The sequence below is a fragment of the Urtica dioica genome, chromosome 2 (genome assembly GCF_054948205.1).
Source record: "Urtica dioica subsp. dioica isolate 48M chromosome 2, U.dioica_male_clone48M_v1_H2, whole genome shotgun sequence".
Taxonomy (NCBI): Eukaryota; Viridiplantae; Streptophyta; class Magnoliopsida; order Rosales; family Urticaceae; genus Urtica; species Urtica dioica.
Window position 1 is genome coordinate 54,134,999 of NC_142757.1, and position 19,482 is coordinate 54,154,480.

A 19,482-nucleotide genomic window follows, 5' to 3' on the forward strand; every position below is an offset into this window, starting at 1 on the left:
GCCGTCGGAGTCTGCTGGCTGTGGGATGACAGAGCGTGCTGCGAACTCTGCGGAAATTGAGGCATAAACGAGCTCAGGTTGAGGCCGGGCACCTGACTCTGTATTGCCTTGGCGAACAAGACGAGGGTCGACGTGAACACCTCCTGGGAGATATATCATGGATGCGACGTCCCAGCCTCCGAACTACCGTAGACTTCGGCGACTTCAGCCGCCATGCTCCCTGTGGCACCAAACGTCCGACGCCGGTCAAGTGATCAGTCCGCGAACCCATAATATCGCGGATCGCCTGCTGCTCTAGGACGGAAATATCAATGTCCGCTCCTTGTTGCTCAGCCTCCGCTCGCAACGTGTTGAACCTATCGACCAGTCGATCCTGATATAATTAACTAGTTAGTATATATTAATCGAAAAATAAGAAAAATAAATGTAAACTTACATAACGTGCGGAGGCTTCAGGAGTCAGCCATTCGGACTTGTCGGAATGATGTTGGCACTTGTAGTTCACAAACAAGCTCTCGAAAGCGCCTGTCTCGGCGCTCTTCTGCATGTAAACAAAACTTCAAGTGTTAGATAATTTTAACGATTTGATGTATCATATAAACATAAAACTTACGTTCTTCATGCGGTGGGTTGAGAACCCAATCGTCCCCTGTCGAGTCTTCGTCAGCTTCTTCGCGCGATATGATGAGGTCCAGGGGCTGGACCGTTGGGATTCTCCGCTGCTCCCTGTTGTGCAGGAAACGGAGCGGTATGATGAGCATCTTGTACTGGGACATCAGCGGTAACTCTGCCTCTTCCTCTACCTCGGCCTCGTGGTCTTCCTCTATCTCGTCCACGAGCAGCTTGAACGTTTTTCATCTAAGAGAGAAAAAAAAACCTAACATATAAACAAAAAAATTACTAACTTACTTGAGTAGGGGACAGCCGTGCAATCGAATAGCGAAGGGGGTCATAGGTTCGTTGCTCTGATACCAACTGTGACGACCCGACTTTTCGGACCGTCTTACTTCTACTTGTTTTCTAAACTTTAATAAATTCTTATAGAAAACTTGGAGGATTTTTTTTTTTAAAACACATCATACAAAGGTGAACCAAAATTTTAAAGATTTTAAAAAGAAACAAAAGCATTAAAGAAACATATAGATTGCATTTCAAAATATCTTGAGAAGTACTTAACGAAAACAGAAAATATGAGATACCGATTTTAAACCAAAGATATTAGCAAAGTAAAACGTAATCCATAAAATAACTTTCAATGAAATAATTGAAAACAAAACCATCAAATTTATTTCTTAATAACTTATAGCGGAAGACTTATTTCGTGAATGGAAACCATGACCCGCCCTCTCGCTATCGACGCCGCTAGTCCACCCTACTCAGTTCTTTGCGAGTTGTTTACCTACAACACAGACGCATATTTTTTTCGAAAAATATAAAGCTCACAAAATAGAGTAATGCAATGCATGAACCGGTTATTAGTATTTTGAACTAATTGATGACTTGAACTTTCTTTTCTTGCTTCTATCAACTTTTAGTTCGGGGTGCCCCTAGGGTAGTCATACATATTTCAGTGATCACTTTAGAGACGAAGATATGGGGTTGCAAAGCCCTTAATTCGCTCAATCTAGCTAATAAACTTATTAGGGCATCGGCCCGAGAAATTTCCCCATTTGAGCCTCGGCCCGAGAAATTCTCCATAATACCTCCGTAGCTCGAGGCGGTATGACTCCCTTGCTTAACTTTATCTTTTCACTTTGAATCTTACGTTACATAAGGATATGACATTAGCATAAATTTTTTTTATATATATCCTCATACAAAAACGTGACTAGAATAAAATATGTATCTCAAATCTAATTTAACATAACACCACATGGCATACAACACGTAAATCACATACTACTTCAACTAGTCACGCAATCAAATAACAAATAGCATACTCAAACATATAAATCTATAAACAAGTCATATCATGAATAAACACTCATCAAATTTATTTTGAACTAATCTGTGTTGTAGTGAGATTATTCTCACCTGGATATCGGAATTACGATCGAAGACCGTTGAAGGAAAATGAAGCTCTTAATGACTCGGAACCTAAACGGAACATGGTTGACTATTACTTATCAGGTAAGAAAAGGATTTAATACATGACTTAGTTTCTGGAAATTTTCAGAAACGATAACCGACGTGAAATTACTAAAATACCCTTGGCTATTAGGGTTTCGGGGAAAACTAAAACTTTGAAAAAAAAAAAAAAAACTTTTGTAAAAATTCCAGTACGTATAAAACATAATTTGAATCACTTTTTGTAAAGGCATCACGGAAAAAATAATTTTTTTAACTATTTATTAAAAATAAAAGAAGTGCTAAAATCTAACTTTAAAGTTTTTGTCAAAAACTGTCTGCGCACCGTTTTGAAAATAATCAGAAAATATTCTGTATTTGATAAAAATATTTTTCAATTAAAGGTTTAGATAGAAGACATTTGAACCTAAAGTTTACAAAAAGAATCAACGCAAAACCAAATTTGTTGAATCCTAAGCGTTTAAAGTCTGAAAATCGGGAATAGGTCTCAGGTCTATGCGCTGATTTGAAAATAATCGGAAAATATTCTGTATTTGATAAAAATATTTTTCGATTGCAGATTAAGATAGAAGACACATAAAACTAACTTTTCCAAAAAGAATCAACGCAAAAACAATTTTTTTGAATCCAGAACAAGCGTTTTAAGAAATCGTTTTCAAAGAATCCGTACCATAGAGAAAAGAAAGCCTACCTAATTGGAGCTACGAAATTTTCAAACCAAGAGAGGGATGGGGGAGAGAGAGCAGAGAAGAAGCGTTAAAAGAAGAGGATGAGATGATTATATATGATTTAATTAAACCCTAAAAGCCCAAACCATAAAAGTCCAAACCCTAATCCTACTTTTAATATTAATATATTAATTATTATTATTATTATACATAACGCATACACACGCTGCTGGCTGATTGTACATGTTATGTTATAATATATAAGACACCTAATATGCATATATTACTTACTATAATATATATATATATATATATATATATATTAAGTATAATGTTATATATATATACATATATATATATATATATATATATATATATATATATATATTACTTACTTACGTACCTATAACCTTTAATTTATAACTATAATATATATATATATATATATATTTGTATAACAATGTATGTAAAATATGTATATTTATACACACATGATTTATTTATATATATAATATCCATATATGTAATCTAAATAGTACATTAAATTAAAAAACACTCTAAAGAACACATAAAAAACATAAAACTTCAAAAACTACCACATAAATAAATCGTTCACTATTACTTAAAAAAAATACTAACATCACTCGAATACCAATATTTTAGCTTTTTAATTAAGCATAAAATTTGGGATTTCACAATCTCCCCTACTTATTATAATTTTCGTCCCGAAAATTAACAAGAAAGGCGAGAAGAACTGTAAGAACTATTACGCGGACATAGCAAGTCCCTCCAGAAAGAGCTCGGGATATTGCGTTCTCTTGTCTTATTCTCATTCTCAAGATAGCATCGAAAACTATCTTCTTCAAGGCGATGTAATCAATCCTTAACACCGAACCACTAACTACTATCGGTATTCTTATTAAAAGTACTCTGATAATACATCGTCAGACGTTAGGGCCATCCTGAAAACTTTATAGTTTTCTCTATTCTATCACATGATTTCCTAGCTAACTCTAAGAAAATAAAGGAGTGTGTAGCATCGGAGTCAAACAAAACAAAGACGTCATAACGGACTAAGAGAAGCTGGCCTGTTACTACATTAGAGGTGCTGGCAAGGGCATCGGCATTGGTGTAGGCATAAATGCGATCTTGAGGTGGTGGTGGTGTCTGAATGTTTGGTGGTGCTTCTAGTCGACCTTGGAAAATCGGTGGCCCTTCGAGTGTAGCTTGCATGAAGTTGAGTCGCCCATCACGATCATTTTGCTTGTTCTGGACAATGTTTTGCTTAGGACAATCTTTGAGGAAGTGTCCTAGCTGACCACACTTAAAACACGACATATTGCCCATCTTACATTCTCCTGGGTGCATCCTCCCACATGTGTTGCACTTCGGAAAGGATACGTTCTCCATCTTGACTTTGTAATTTGCATTATTACCATTTTCAGGATAGCTCATCTTCCTCCCGTTTTCATTCTCGAGGTATTGCGCTTTGCCAACTTGGTCGTTGAGGAGAAGCTGACCGGCATTCTTATTGTTACCTAGTCCTCTATTTTGAGTTATCTCTTCCTTCATTGCCTTGATGTACTGTCTCGCTCCTACTTCACTTGAATCAAATGGTATTCAACACACATTGCACGTTCAAGACAGTCTGCAACAGTGGATGGTGGGTGACTTCCACTATCAATAGCTAGAGCCAATTCCGGTCGGAACATTCCCATCATCCTCCGAACTCTTTCTGACTCGATCGGAACCAGGTTGGGGCATAATCTTGCCAGCTGGTTGAACTTCCTCACTGCTTCAGTCACAGTCATCGTCCCTTGCTTCAGCTCCGCAAACTCCTTCTGTTGAGTGTTCATCGCTCACACGTTGAAATACTTACTGTTGAACTCCTCGATGAAGTCGTCCCAAGACATAGCGCGTGTGTCTCTTCTAGCTGCTACTGTCTCCCACCAGTATCGTGCATCCTTCTTCAGAACAAAAGATGCGCATATGACCTTCTCAATTTCCGAGATATTCATGAAGTTAAAGATCTTCTTCATCTCTGACATCCACTCTTCAGCCACTAAAGGATCCGCCGATCCTTCAAAATCTCGAGCTCTCATCCTCCTGAACCTTTCGAACAGATCATCAGTCACAACAAATTGGCCCATCTGAGGTACGCCTTGAGGAGGTTCTGGTGGTGCTTGTTGATCATCTCCCACATTTCCATTCACTTGGGGGAGGTGGTTCCTGAACTCTTGTATCTCCGCTTCTTGAGTTTCGATACGTTGCAACAATGCAGTAACGAGCACCGCAAGATCTGGTTGGGCCGCTGGCTGAGGTCCAGGGGCTGGACCGTTGAGATTCTCCGCTGCTCCCTGTTGTGCGGGAAACGGAGCGGTATGATGAGCATCTTGTACTGGGACATCAGCGGTAACTCTGCCTCTTCCTCTACCTCGGCCTCGTGGTCTTCCTCTATCTCGTCCACGAGCAGCTTGAACGTTTTTCATCTAAGAGAGAAAAAAAAAACCTAACATATAAACAAAAAAATTACTAACTTACTTGAGTAGGGGACAGCCGTGCAATCGAATAGCGAAGGGGGTCATAGGTTCGTTGCTCTGATACCAACTGTGACGACCCGACTTTTCGGACCGTCTTACTTCTACTTGTTTTCTAAACTTTAATAAATTCTTATAGAAAACTTGGAGGATTTTTTTTTTTAAAACACATCATACAAAGGTGAACCAAAATTTTAAAGATTTTAAAAAGAAACAAAAGCATTAAAGAAACATATAGATTGCATTTCAAAATATCTTGAGAAGTACTTAACGAAAACAGAAAATATGAGATACCGATTTTAAACCAAAGATATTAGCAAAGTAAAACGTAGTCCATAAAATAACTTTCAATGAAATAATTGAAAACAAAACCATCAAATTTATTTCTTAATAACTTATAGCGGAAGACTTATTTCGTGAATGGAAACCATGACCCGCCTTCTCGCTATCGACGCCGCTAGTCCACCCTACTCAGTTCTTTGCGAGTTGTTTACCTACAACACAGACGCATATTTTTTTCGAAAAGATGAGCTTACGCTCAGCGAGAATAATATAAAGCTCACAAAATAGAGTAATGCAATGCATGAACTGGTTATTAGTATTTTAAACTAATTGATGACTTGAACTTTCTTTTCTTGCTTCTATCAACTTTTAGTTCGGGGTGCCCCTAGGGTAGTCATACCTATTTCAGTGATCACTTTAGAGACGAAGATATGGGGTTGCAAAGCCCACACTTCGCTCAATCTAGCTAATAAACTTATTAGGGCATCGGCCCGAGAAATTTCCCCATTTGAGCATCGGCCCGAGAAATTCTCCATAATACCTCCGTAGCTCGAGGCGGTATGACTCCCTTGCTTAACTTTATCTGTTCACTTTGAATCTTACGTTACATAAGGATATGACATTAGCATAATTTTTTTATATATATATCCTCATACAAAAACGTGACTAGAATAAAATATGTATCTCAAATCTAATTTAACATAACACCACATGGCATACAACACGTAAATCACATACTACTTCAACTAGTCACGCAATCAAATAACAAATAGCATACTCAAACATATAAATCTATAAACAAGTCATATCATGAATAAACACTCATCAAATTTATTTTGAACTAATCTGTGTTGTAGTGAGATTATTCTCACCTGGATATCGGAATTACGATCGAAGACCGTTGAAGGAAAAGGAAGCTCTTAATGACTCGGAACCTAAATGGAACAGGTTGACTATTACTTATCAGGTAAGAAAAGGATTTAATACATGACTTAGTTTCTGGAAATTTTCAGAAACAATAACCGACGTGAAATTACTAAAATACCATTGGCTATTAGGGTTTCGGGGAAAACTAAAACTCTGGAAAAAAAAAAACTTTTGTAAAAATTCCAGTACGTATAAAACATAATTTGAATCACTTTTTGTAAAGGCATCACGGCCAAAATAATTTTTTTAACTATTTATTAAAAATAAAAGAAGTACTAAAATCTAACTTTAAAGTTTTTGTCAAAAACTGTCTGCGCACCGTTTGAAAATAATCAGAAAATATTCTGTATTTGATAAAAATATTTTTCAATTAAAGGTTTAGATAGAAGACATTTGAACCTAAAGTTTACAAAAAGAATCAACGCAAAACCAAATTTGTTGAATCCACAGTAAGCGTTTAAAGTCTGAAAATCGGGAATAGGTCTCATGTCTGTGCGCTGATTTGAAAATAATCGGAAAATATTCTGTATTTGATAAAAATATTTTTCGATTGCAGATTAAGATAGAAGAGACTTAAAACTAACTTTTCCAAAAAGAATCAACGCAAAAACAATTTGTTTGAATCCAGAACAAGCGTTTTAAGAAATAGTTTTCAAAGAATCCGAACCAGAGAGAAAATAAAGCCTACCTAATTGGAGCTACGAAATTTTCAAACCAAGAGAAGGATGGGGGAGGGAGAGCACAGAAGAAGCGTTAAAAAAAGAGGATGAGATGCTTATATATGATTTAATTAAATCTTAAAAGCCCAAACCATAAAAGCTCAAACCCTAATCCTACTTTTAATATTAATATATTAATTATTATTATTATTATTATACATAACGCATACACACGCTGCTGCTGGCTGATTGTATAATATATAAGACACCTAATATGCATATATTACTTACTATAATATATATATATATATATATATATATATATTATGTATAATGTTATATATGTATATATATATATATATATATATATATATATACACGTACATATATATATTACTTACTTAACTTACGTACCTATAACCTTTAATTTATAACTATAATATATATATATATATATATATATATATATATATATATATATTTGTCTAACAATGTATGTAAAATATGTATATTTATACACACATGATTTATTTATATATATAATATCCATATATGTAATCTAAATAGTACATTAAATTAAAAAAAAAACACTCTAAAGAACACATAAAAAACATAAAACTTCAAAAACTACCACATAAATAAATCATTCACTATTACTTAAAAAAAAATACTAACATCACTCGAATACCAATATTTTAGCTTTTTAATTAAGCTTAAAATTTGGGATTTCACAATTTTGCCGAAATTTCGGTAGGATCGTGAAATTATAAAATAAAATCTGAAAACTACTAAATTTTTAAATGTTGAATCTTTAGGGAAAATGAGGAATTGGATAATCGAGGACCAACGTCTAAGCGTTGAATTTGCGGCTGGAATGACATAGTTCATGGCAATGGCCTGACAACACGTAAACATCGAAGGACGAGTTAAGTGTCCATGCAAGAGGTGTAACAACGTGTTGACGCAAAAAATTCCTGATATAGAGAATCATCTCTTTATCAGAGGATTTAAGAGGAATTACACGAGATGGATCTTTCACGGGGAGGAAGAAGATGACGTAATGCAGTATCAGACGGATTACGGAACAGGAGGTGGGATGTTTGATGCTGTACACGATATCTTAGATCGCAACGACGTAGATGGTGACAATGACAGTATTAACCCGAATGCAGAATACCATAGTGGACAGTTCGATTACCTTTTCAGCGACCTGAACACCGAATTATGGCCGGGTTGTACAGAGTATTCGTCACTCTCCTTTGTTGTCACGTTGATGCATTTGAAAGTGAACAAGTGGACGAATAAGTCGTTTGATCAGCTTCTAAAAGTACTGAAAAAGTCTCATCCGATCGGTAACACGATTCCAGAGTCACACTATGAAACAAAGGCGAAATTGCGTCGATTTGGTATGGGTTACGAGTAGATTCACGTCTGCAAACACGATTGCACGTTGTTTTGGAAGGACAATGCCAATCTAGACCAGTGTCTAGTTTGTAATGAGAGTCGGTGGCTGAAGAAACACAGTGAAAAAAAAAGTAGCGCATAAGGTGTTGCGTTACTTTCCACTGAAAGATCGGCTTAAGCGATTGTACGCGAGTCGACACACAGCTCTAGAGATGCAGTGGCACGAGAATTGTGAAATCCCAAATTTTAAGCTTAATTAAAAAGCTAAAATATTGGTATTCGAGTGATGTTAGTATTTTTTTTATAAAGTAGTAGTGAATGATTTTAGTTATGCGGTAGTTTTTATGTTTTAGTTTTTTATGTGTGTTTTGGTGTGTTTTTGAATTTTAATATACTATTTAGATTACATATATGGATATTATATATATAAGTTATATATATATTATAAATAAATCATGTGTGTATAAATATACATATTTGACATACATTGTTATACAAATATATATATATATATATATATATATATATATTATAGTTATAAATTAAAGGTTATAGGTACGTAAGTAAGTAATATATATGTGTATATATATATATAACATTATACATAATATATATATATATATATATATATATATTATAGTAAGTAATATATGCATATTAGGTGTCATATATATTATAACATAACATGTACAATCAGCCAGCAGCGTGTGTATGCGTTATGTATAATAATAATAATAATAATAATAATTAATATATTAATATTAAAAGTAGGATTAGGGTTTAGGCTTTTATGGTTTGGGCTTTTAGGGTTTAATTAAACCATATATAAGCATCCCATCCTCTTCATTTAACGCTTCTTCTCTGCTCTCCCTCCCCCATCCCTCTCTTGGTTTGAAAATTTCGTAGCTCCAATTAGGTAGGTTTTCTTTTCTCTCTGGTTCGGATTCTTTGAAAACGATTTCTTAAAACGCTTGTTCTGGATTCAAAAAAATTGTTTTTGCGTTGATTCTTTTTGGAAAAGTTAGTTTTAAGTCTCTTCTATCTAAATCTGCAATCGAAAAATATTTATATGAAATACAGAATATTTTCTGATTATTTTTAAATCAGCGCACAGACCTGAGACCTATTCCTGATTTTCAGACTTTAAACGCTTACTGTGGATTCAAAAAATTTGGTTTTGCGTTGATTCTTTTTAGAAAAGTTAGGTTTAAATGTCTTCTATCTAACCCTTTAATCGAAAAAATATTTTTATTAAATACAGAATATTTTCTGATTATTTTCAAAACGGTGCGCAAACAGTTTTTGATAAAAATTTTAAAGTTAGATTTTAGCATTTTTTTTTTAATAAATAGTTAAAATATTATTTTGGCCGTGATGCCTTTACAAAAAGTGATCCAAATTCTGTTTTATACGTATTGGAACTTTTACAGAAGTTTTCTCAGAGTTTTAATTTTTCACCGAAACCCTAATAGCCAAGGGTATTTTCGTAATTTCACGTTGAATGTCGTTTCTGAAAATTTCCAGAAACTAAGTCATGTATTAAATCCTTTTATTACCTGATAAGTAATAGTCAACCTGTTCCGTTTAGGTTCCGAGTCATTAAGAGCTTCATTTTCCTTCGACGGTCTTCGATCGTAATTCCGATATCCAGGTGAGAATAATCTCACTGCAACACAGATTAGTTCAAAAATATATTAAGTGTTATATGATCTGAATGAGTTTATTACCTTTTTGAAATTGTTATTGTTTGATTGTTTGACATATGTGTGTTATGGTATGATATGTTATGTATGCGGAGTTTATGATATGATATGGTATAGTAGGTTATGTAATGATATGATATGATATGGTATGGTATGATAGATTATGAACGATATGTTATGATATGTTGAGTTTATGATATGATATGGTATGGTATGTTATGTGATGATATGATATGGTACGATATGTTATGTGATGATATGTTATAAATTAGAATACTTATATCATGTTCTTTTTCTAGTCATGTTATCATGTTTATTGTATGTCATACGTCATTCGTGCATGTAACGAAGAAAAAAAGTGAAAAGATAAAGATAAGCAAGGAAGTCGTACCGCCTCGAGCTATGGAGGTCTTAAGGAGAATTTCTCGAGCCGACTTACGGGCCCAAATGGGGATATTTCTCGGGCCGAGGCCCTAATAAGTTTATAAGATAGAGCGAAGTGTGGGACCTTGCAACCCCATATCTTCGTCTCTAAAGTGTGCACTGAAATAGGTACGACTACCCTAGGGGCACCCCGAATTAAAAGTTGATAGAATCAAGAAAAGAAAGATTAGGTCACCGTTTAGTTTTAAAATACTAATTACCGGTTCATGCATTGCATTACTCTTTTTTTGTGAGCTTTATATTATTCTCGTTGAGCGTAAGCTCATCTCTTCGAAAAAAAATATATGTCTGTGTTGTAGGTAAACATCTTACAAGGAACTGAGCAGGGCGGACTAGCGGCGTCGATAGCGAGAGGGTTGGGTCATGGTTTCCATTCACGAATTAAGTCTTCCGCTACGAATTTTTAAGAAATAATTTTTAAAGTTTTGTTTTCGTTATTAAGAAATACGTCTTCCGCTACAAGTCTTTTAGAAATAAATTTTTTTAAAGTTTTAATTTTCAATTATTTCAAAGTTATGAAGTTTCAAAGAGTTTTCTAATTCGGTTGAGATTTAGAATACAGATTATGTTGTATTATTATTGCCGCTATGTTTGGTTTAAAATTGGTTTCAGTTTTGGTTAAGTATTTTTCTAATTAAGTTGTTTTAAATGAAATCTTACCTTTTTCTTAATGTTTTGTTTCTTTTTAAGATCTTTAAAATTTTTGTTCGCCTTTATTCGATGTGTTTAAAAAAAAATCCTCCAAGTTTTCTAAAGAATTTTCTAAAGTTTAAAAAGTAAGATAAGTAAGACGGTCCGAAAAGTCGGGTCGTCACAAGAATGAACGCATTAAAGAGGATGGTGTACTGCGACATCCTGCTGACGAAGCAACGCTGAAGGAGCTCGACCGAAAATATCTCATGTTTGCGGTAGAACCGAGGAACGTCCGGCTTGGACTTGCCGCCGATGGTTTCAATCCATTTGGTGATATGAGTTTATCGTACAGTATGTGGCCGGTAGTCTTGACTGCGTACAACTTACCGCCGTGGTTGTGCATGAAAACATCGTACTTGATGTTAACATTGCTTATACCAGGTCGTAGTGTGCCGAGAAAATACATGGACGTTTTTTTACAACCGCTTATTGATGAGCTGAAGGAATTGTGGGAAACCGGTGTCGTGTTGAGAGATGGTTCGACTGGTGAGCTATTCAGGTTGTTTTCCGTACTGCTATGGACGGTGAATGATTTTCCACCGAAAAGCAGTTTTTCGGGATGGAGTGGTCAAGGGTACCTTGCTTGTCCAACGTGTAACAACGACACACTGTCTTTCAAGGCTCGAAACAAGATTGTTTACTGCGACCATCGTCGATTCTTGCCGTTGTTACACCCGATGAGGAAGAGCAAACTGTACAAGGTACGAAATGAGAAACGACCACCACCAGTGAGAAAATCGACGAGCGACATACTTCGACAATTGCGATTAGTGGGAGATGCAACGCCGGGGAAGCACCCTCGGTGGGAAGAAACGAAAGCGCGGTGCGAGTGAGCTGAATTGGACAAAGAAAAGTATTTTCTTCGAGTTACCGTATTGGTCGAGTCTTACGTTAAACCATAACCTCGATGTAATGCATATAGAAAAGAATGTATGCGACAATCTTCTGGGTACGTTGCTGAACTTCGAGGGGAAGACGAAAGACACAGATAAGGCACGGTTGACTCTGGCGGACTGGAACATAAGGCACGAGCTTCATTTGTACCAAGAGGGAGATAGATGGATGAAACCGCCTTCGTCATACACTCTGACACCTTCAGAACGGAAGCGGTTTACTGAGTTCTTGAGATCAGTTAGATTTCCCGATGGTTTTGCGGGGAATTTGAAGAAGAATGTTACCGCGGACGGGAGGTTAATGGGTTTGAAGTCTCACGATTGTCACGTGATTATGCAGCGACTATTGGCTCCTGCTATTCGTCCTTTTATGGATCGAACCATTCGAGATGCCATAATAGAGCTTTGCAACTTCTTCAGACTTATTTGCTCAAGAACGCTGGTAATTTCTGACATCGAAAAGGCGCAGGAGGATGTGAAGCTGATATTGTGTAAGTTGGAACGAATTTTCCCACCTGATTTCTTCACAATCATGGTTCATTTGGTAATACATCTATCGGATGAGGCAATGAGCGGAGGTCCGGTTCATATACGGTGGATGTATCCATTTGAGAGATACCTTGGAACGCTCAAGAACTTTGTGCGTAATTGAGCTAGACCAGAGGGTTCAATTGCCGAAGCTTATGTTGTAGACGAAGCATTGACATTCTGCTCAAGGTATCTAGAAGACGTTGAGAATCGTTTCAACATGCTCCAACGAACAGACGTCGCCTCTAACTTCAAAGGTGTCAAATGGGAGTTATCGGTGTTTCAGTCATCAAGTTGTCGGCCTTACGGGAAGATGACCACGATACGCTTAGATGAGAATCTACGATTGCTCGCTGAGTGGTACATTTTAAGAAATTGTCCCGAAATTGACGATTTCATGAGGTAAATGAGTGAAATAAATGAACTTCAATTATTTACACTACATGATGTATTAAATGAACATGAATTTTATTTCAGTGAACACATAGATCTCATGGAATTAGAAGGTCGACCGGATGTTGAAGAAGCGCATCGACTTGGGTTCCCAAAATGATTTTGGGAAAAGGTATTGACTGACTTAAAGAATATGATTAAACTCTGTATGTAGGTATTCGACACTAACCGACTCGTTAATGGTTATATGTAGGTGTTTCGCATGAGCCAAGACGGATTACCCGTATCCTCCGAATTATACGCATTGGCATTGGGACTACATTTTGTACCACGGACGTATCCGTGTTGTGTAGTGAATGGAGTTAAATTTATCTCCCGTCAACGTGATAGCAGAAGAACGACTCAGAATAGCGGGGTATGTGTACCAAGTGAAGGAGATCACGACTACGGTCAAGTAGAAAACGTCATTGTCTTGACTTATCAGAACGATTCTCGTGTCGTCTTATTTCAATGCCGTTGGTTCGGTGACCAAGATCCGAGGAAAAGGACACGCAACGACAACAACTTGACAAGCGTGTATGTGGCAAAAGAATGGTACAAAGACGAGCCATTTATTTTGACAACTCGGGCAAAACAAGTTTTCTACTTGGAAGATAATTTGAATGGTCCTGATTGGCGAATCGTCGAAGAGTGTAATCATCGAAATGTGTGGGATCTTCCTGATATTGACCTCATTCTTGGTCAATCTTCGTCATCAGTTCAACTGTCGGTGGAACCGTCAGATTTGGATTCACTGTCGACGCGTCATCAGTCTGCGATACCAGAGCAACGAAGGACTCTACTTGGAAAATATTGAAGAATAAGAGTCCACCGATGTCCCGATTTCTGACGACGATGATTTGATGGAAGAAGATGATTCGTCGGACGATGATGATTGATAGTATATAACGTTTTTCATGTAACTACTAAATTAACATATTTAAATTATTACAAATGCATAACTAAATAAAGTTTGTTTTGAATTTCAGATGGCTACGCCTACAGGAGCTAGAGGCAGCGGAGGCGGGGATGACTACTTAGCGCGTCTCCCGAATTACTGCGAATCGGCGCCCGTACGCGATGGCGGTGAAGAAGAAGACGAGGAGATCGAACCGGCCATGCGTGGGCCGACGCTCGGGATTCGATCTGAGCGTGCACGGCGCCCCGGGGTGAAGGAAGTCATTATTTATAACGAGGAGTTTCAGTCTTTCTTGCATCCAGAGCGAGAGATGGATCTGGATCTCGCGACGTTCGCGAACACACTCGGGTTGGTCGTCCGAGACAAGATCTCACCTACGGTCCCAAGGTGGACGCATGCGAACGTGAGGCCAGCGAAGGAGGCCGAGATCCGAGAAGCGATTCGAGACAAGTACGACATTCGAGTCGATGGTGACACAACCGGGAAGAAGAAGGCGATTGTCGATGCGGCAATCATTCGAGACGCAAAGACCCCTCTTTGCGATTGGAGGCATACCTTGCGGTCATGGTTCGACATTGACTACAAGATCAGCGTACTGGTGGCACAGTCGATGAAACCGAGGACCGTTAAGCTTGACACCGAATGGGAGACGCTTATACAACGATATACGAGCGATGAGTTTAAGGTAATCAAATCATTTACGTTAAATATGTGTTTACTCTTTTATTATACGATTTGTTATTTACGTGTACGTTTACTTATATTACAGGCCATACAAGCGAATAACAAGGCGAATCGCGCGAAGAAGAAGACGAAGAGTCGACAGGGGACGATTGGATTCTTGACCCACCGCATGAAGAACGTAAGTTTTATGTTTATATGATACATCAAATCGTTAAAACTATCTAACACTTGAAACTTTGTTTACATGCAGAAGAGCGTCGAGACAGGCGCTTTCGAGAGCTTGTTTGCGAACTACAAGCGCCAACATCAGTCCGACAAGTCTGACTGCCTGACTGCTGAAGCCTCCGCACGTTATGTAAGTTTACATTTATTTTGTTTTATTTTTCGATTAATATATATTAACTAGTTAATTATATCAGGATCGACTGGTCGATAGGTTCAACACGTTGCGAGCGGAGGTTGAGCAACAAGGAGCGAACGTTGATATTTCCGTCCTAGAGCAGCAGGCGATCCGCGATATTATGGGTTCGCGGAGTGATCACTTGACCGCGGAGTGAAGTCACCGAAGTCTACGGTAGTTCGGAGGCTGGGACGTCGCATCCAGGATATATCTCGTAAGAGATGTTCACGTCGACCCTCGCCTCGTTCGCCGAGGCAATACAGAGTCATGTACCAGGCCTCAACCTGAGCTCGTTTATGCCCCAATTTCCGCAGAGTTCGCAGCAGGCTCCTTCGATCCACAGCCAGCAGACTCCGACGGAAGGCGTCCACACTCTGACGGGCGGCCAGCAGACGACTCCCGACGGTAGCTAGACCTCCCACCATCGCGGTCCGAGTCAGTCAGCTGATGAGCACATTATTCCGCCGAGCCTTGCAGAGTATCAGCGCTAGCAGAGCATTTCACGTCGAGGCGGAGGAAAAAAAGGACGACGACCCTCTTTTATTATATATTTTGTGTATAGTAGATTATTATTTACATGTATTTTAACATATTTCTCGTTTATCGAAATCATAACTGGAATTTATATATAAGTTGATTTCGATAATATAATTTGGTTTTTTTTCATTTTAGAATTTTATAAACGAAAAAAATAATAACTTATTAATTACCGACGATAAACTCGTCGCTAATTCTTTTACTGAGTGGAGTTATTAGCGACGACTATTCCGTCGCTAAATCGCGTGCGAAAATTTTCGCGCGCGAATTAGCGACGACTATTTCGTCGCTAATTATATTTCATAAAATTAAAAAATGTCTCCGTTTATACTTTTCGAGACGACATTATCGTCGCTAATGTCGTCGGTAAATATTTAGCGACGACTATTTCGTCGCTAAATATGTTTAAGCACGGACATTTAGCAACGATAATAATCGTCGCTAATATCGTCGCTAAATAGATTTAGCGACGACTAAGGTGTTATTAGCGACGAAAAAAATCGTCGGTAATGACTCTATTTGTTGTAGTGGAAAAAGAATGTTTATTTTTCAGTAGACCAATTACTATGAATTAGTATTTATTGTGAGACCCAGTGGGATAAATGTGGGAATGTTACTATTAAAAAGCTAGTAGACTTTTATTGGGAAAATGACAGATATATACCTTGTGTTTTAGTGAAATGTCGAGTTTAACCTTTGGTTTTCAAAAATGTCGTGATCATACCCTCTGTTTAACTAAAATGACGAAATTATACCCTGAAATAGACAACAGTGCCACAAATCTTCTTTTGATTGACTTTTCATTGACGTTGACTATAATATTTATATGTAAACACCAATTATCTTTATTCATTCACATCATATATGTAATTTATTAAAAAAAACTAAAAAAATAAACAACAATCTCTTAATCGTAAAAAACGTAAAAAGAGGCAAAAGGGTAAAAATTGACAGTTGATAGTCATCAAAATTACATATTCGAACAGAGAACATAGGATTCAGAATTGCAATTCGAACACAGAATGAAGTCATCTCTTGGAGATATGAATTTTATTATTTAATTTCAATTTACGGCTGTTTTTATTTCAAAATTGGAAATTTGGAAGTTAGGATACTGTTTTGAATTTGATTCGATTTTTCTTATATAAGAGTCAATATCAATGAAAGAGAGATTTGTGATACTGTTATCAATTTCATGGTATAATTTCGTCATTTTAGTTAAACAGATGGTATGATATCGATATTTTTGAAAACCGAAGGTTAAAGTCGACATTTCACTTAAACACATGTTATATATGTGTTATTTTCCCACTTTTATTTTAAAAATAGGATATGGTATAAATTAATTACTGACAGTAGAGGCCAGAGAAGGTTTGATCAATTTAGTATGGAATATTGAAGAGTCTCGAATTTTGAGTACCTAGCTATATCATTACTTTAGGGAATTCGCCAAATATTGGCATGGTGTTCAAAATTTCGTTGAGGAAAAAAGTTCGTGAATATGCCATGTCTAGGTTTGTCAATCCTCTTTACAAGAAGTATACAATTGGTCATTTTTTGTCAAAAGCTAAAAGAAATGAGTGTGAGTCGTTGGTGTTCAATAACTATTTCAAGAAACATGAATTGATAAATTACTAAACAAAAGTCTCGCATTAGAGAGATTATAACCCAATGTGAGAGTGCTTAATAGTGTTAATAGTAGATTTCAGACCAAATTAGCTACTTCATCATCACGAACCATTTCTTGTAATTTTGTCTTGCCACGAAAGTCAAATTAATAAATTGAAAACTGATTTATTTTTTACACTAACTCAAAATTTAATGAGAGTTCGAAAAGAGAAGACTGAAAATTTTTACACTTAAACGAAATACTACTAGAAATCATGCTTTTCACAGCACATGTTTTCACGGCGTTTGGCAAAAAAACGCCGTCAAAACATCATTTTTTTTATTGTCGAATCGTAAGAAGACACGTGACTTGTGAAGAGAAACGCTGTGGAAAACATAAGACAGCGCTTATATATAAGCGCTTTTATTTTATTCCCTCGAATTACAAGAAGCCATGTGGAGAAGACGTGGTTTGAAAAAAAAAGTTTTGACAGCGTTTATATACAAACGCTGTGAAAAGTTAATTTACAATTATAAATTGACACGTGTAAGTTTCAGAATTTAATTTAATTGGATTTGTTTTATGTCGTTAGTTTTTATTTCACAGCGTTGATGGGAGAACGCTGTAAAAAATATGGCAGTTTATTCTTTCAATCTATTTCTAATAAGTACATAAAAAAACCCCTAAATCTGAGTATATACCCCTTCTTCTCCATTTCTCCAAATACTCACGTTCTCCACATTCTCCACGGACTCCACCCTCTTTGCTCACTCTTTGTCGAGTAATGTCAAGCCATTGACAACCATTACCGAATCCTCCACCCTGTCAACGACGCCTACGGCCTCTGGTTCGCCGCCTCGTCCGCGAGACCTATCTCGACCGCCTCTCGCTCAGGTCTGTATCCTTCTCTCTCTCTCTCTCTCTCTCTCTCTCTCTCTCTCTCTCTCTCTCTCTCTCTCTCTCTCTCTCTCTCTCTTCCCTTCCCTTCTGACTCCGCTGCTTCCACAGGTACGAGAATGAAGGCAAGCCCTCTGAGCTCGCCAGCGTCCCCCTATCGCATGGTCATCCTCCTCCGTGTCGTCATCGTCTGCCTCTTCTTCCACTACCGAATCCTCCACCCTGTCAACGACGCCTACGGCCTCTGGCTCACCTCCATCATATGCGAGATCTGGTTCGCCGCGTCCTGGGTTCTCGACCTATCGCAGCCGTCTCTCTCTCTCTCTCTCTCTCTCTCTCTCTCTCTCTCTCTCTCTCTCTCTCTCTCTCTCTCTCTCTCTCTCTCTCTCTCTCTCTCTCTCTCTCTTATTCACGTGATTTAAGGATTGTGTTTTTTTGTAGGATAAAAAAATGCATGTTTTATGTGATTTGTTTTAGGTTCCAGAAGGGTTTGAAGCGCAAGCCCATGGCTTTGATCAAAAAGCTCCGCAAGGCTGTAAGCTTTCCTTCAATAACTTGTCTGCAAATCAGTTCATTGTAATGTTTGTTTTAGGAATTAGGGTTTCAATGAGACTGATATTCACGAGCCCAGAGTGTTTGGGTAAGAGAAATGATGCTCTTGCTTTCACAAGCGATAGGTCTTTCGTAGGATGTGCATTTTACCACGAGTGACTTGTTGCTTTGTTTTTTTTCTTTCCAATGAGACATGGTTCTGCATTGCGTTTAGGATTTTACTATAGTGTAGTTTTCTCATAATTAAATTAGGTACTTTTTGAATCCTACAACCACAACTAAGTGGGTACTTTGCCAAGTCCACGAGGCTCTGAAATTATTGAACTGGCGACTCTTAAGGTCTCAAGAATCACCCTTAACACTATACCAATCCCTTGGGGTTTGTGTTCTAGTTAATCTTTGGATCGCTGATTTATTAGAGAAACGCAAACAATAAAAATCTCTGTTTGTAGATTATCTCTGTATTTGAAAGTAAATGAGTTTTGCGAATGTACTTTTATTATTTCGTTGAAATGGGAAGATGGTATTGGTATTGCTTCAAAAGGGGTAGTATCTTAATATTGCTAGAACTTCATTATATTGCAGTAAAAAGTCGAGCCTTTTTATTTTATTTTGTTTCGTGTGAT

At 37.2% G+C, this 19,482-nt stretch overlaps 1 pseudogene; it reads left to right on the top strand.

Annotated features, from left to right (window-relative positions):
• Window positions 1-12,296: 12,296 nt before the first annotated feature.
• LOC149405719 (uncharacterized) lies at window positions 12,297-13,232 on the top strand (annotated as a pseudogene).
• The last annotated feature ends 6,250 nt before the right edge of the window (window positions 13,233-19,482 follow it).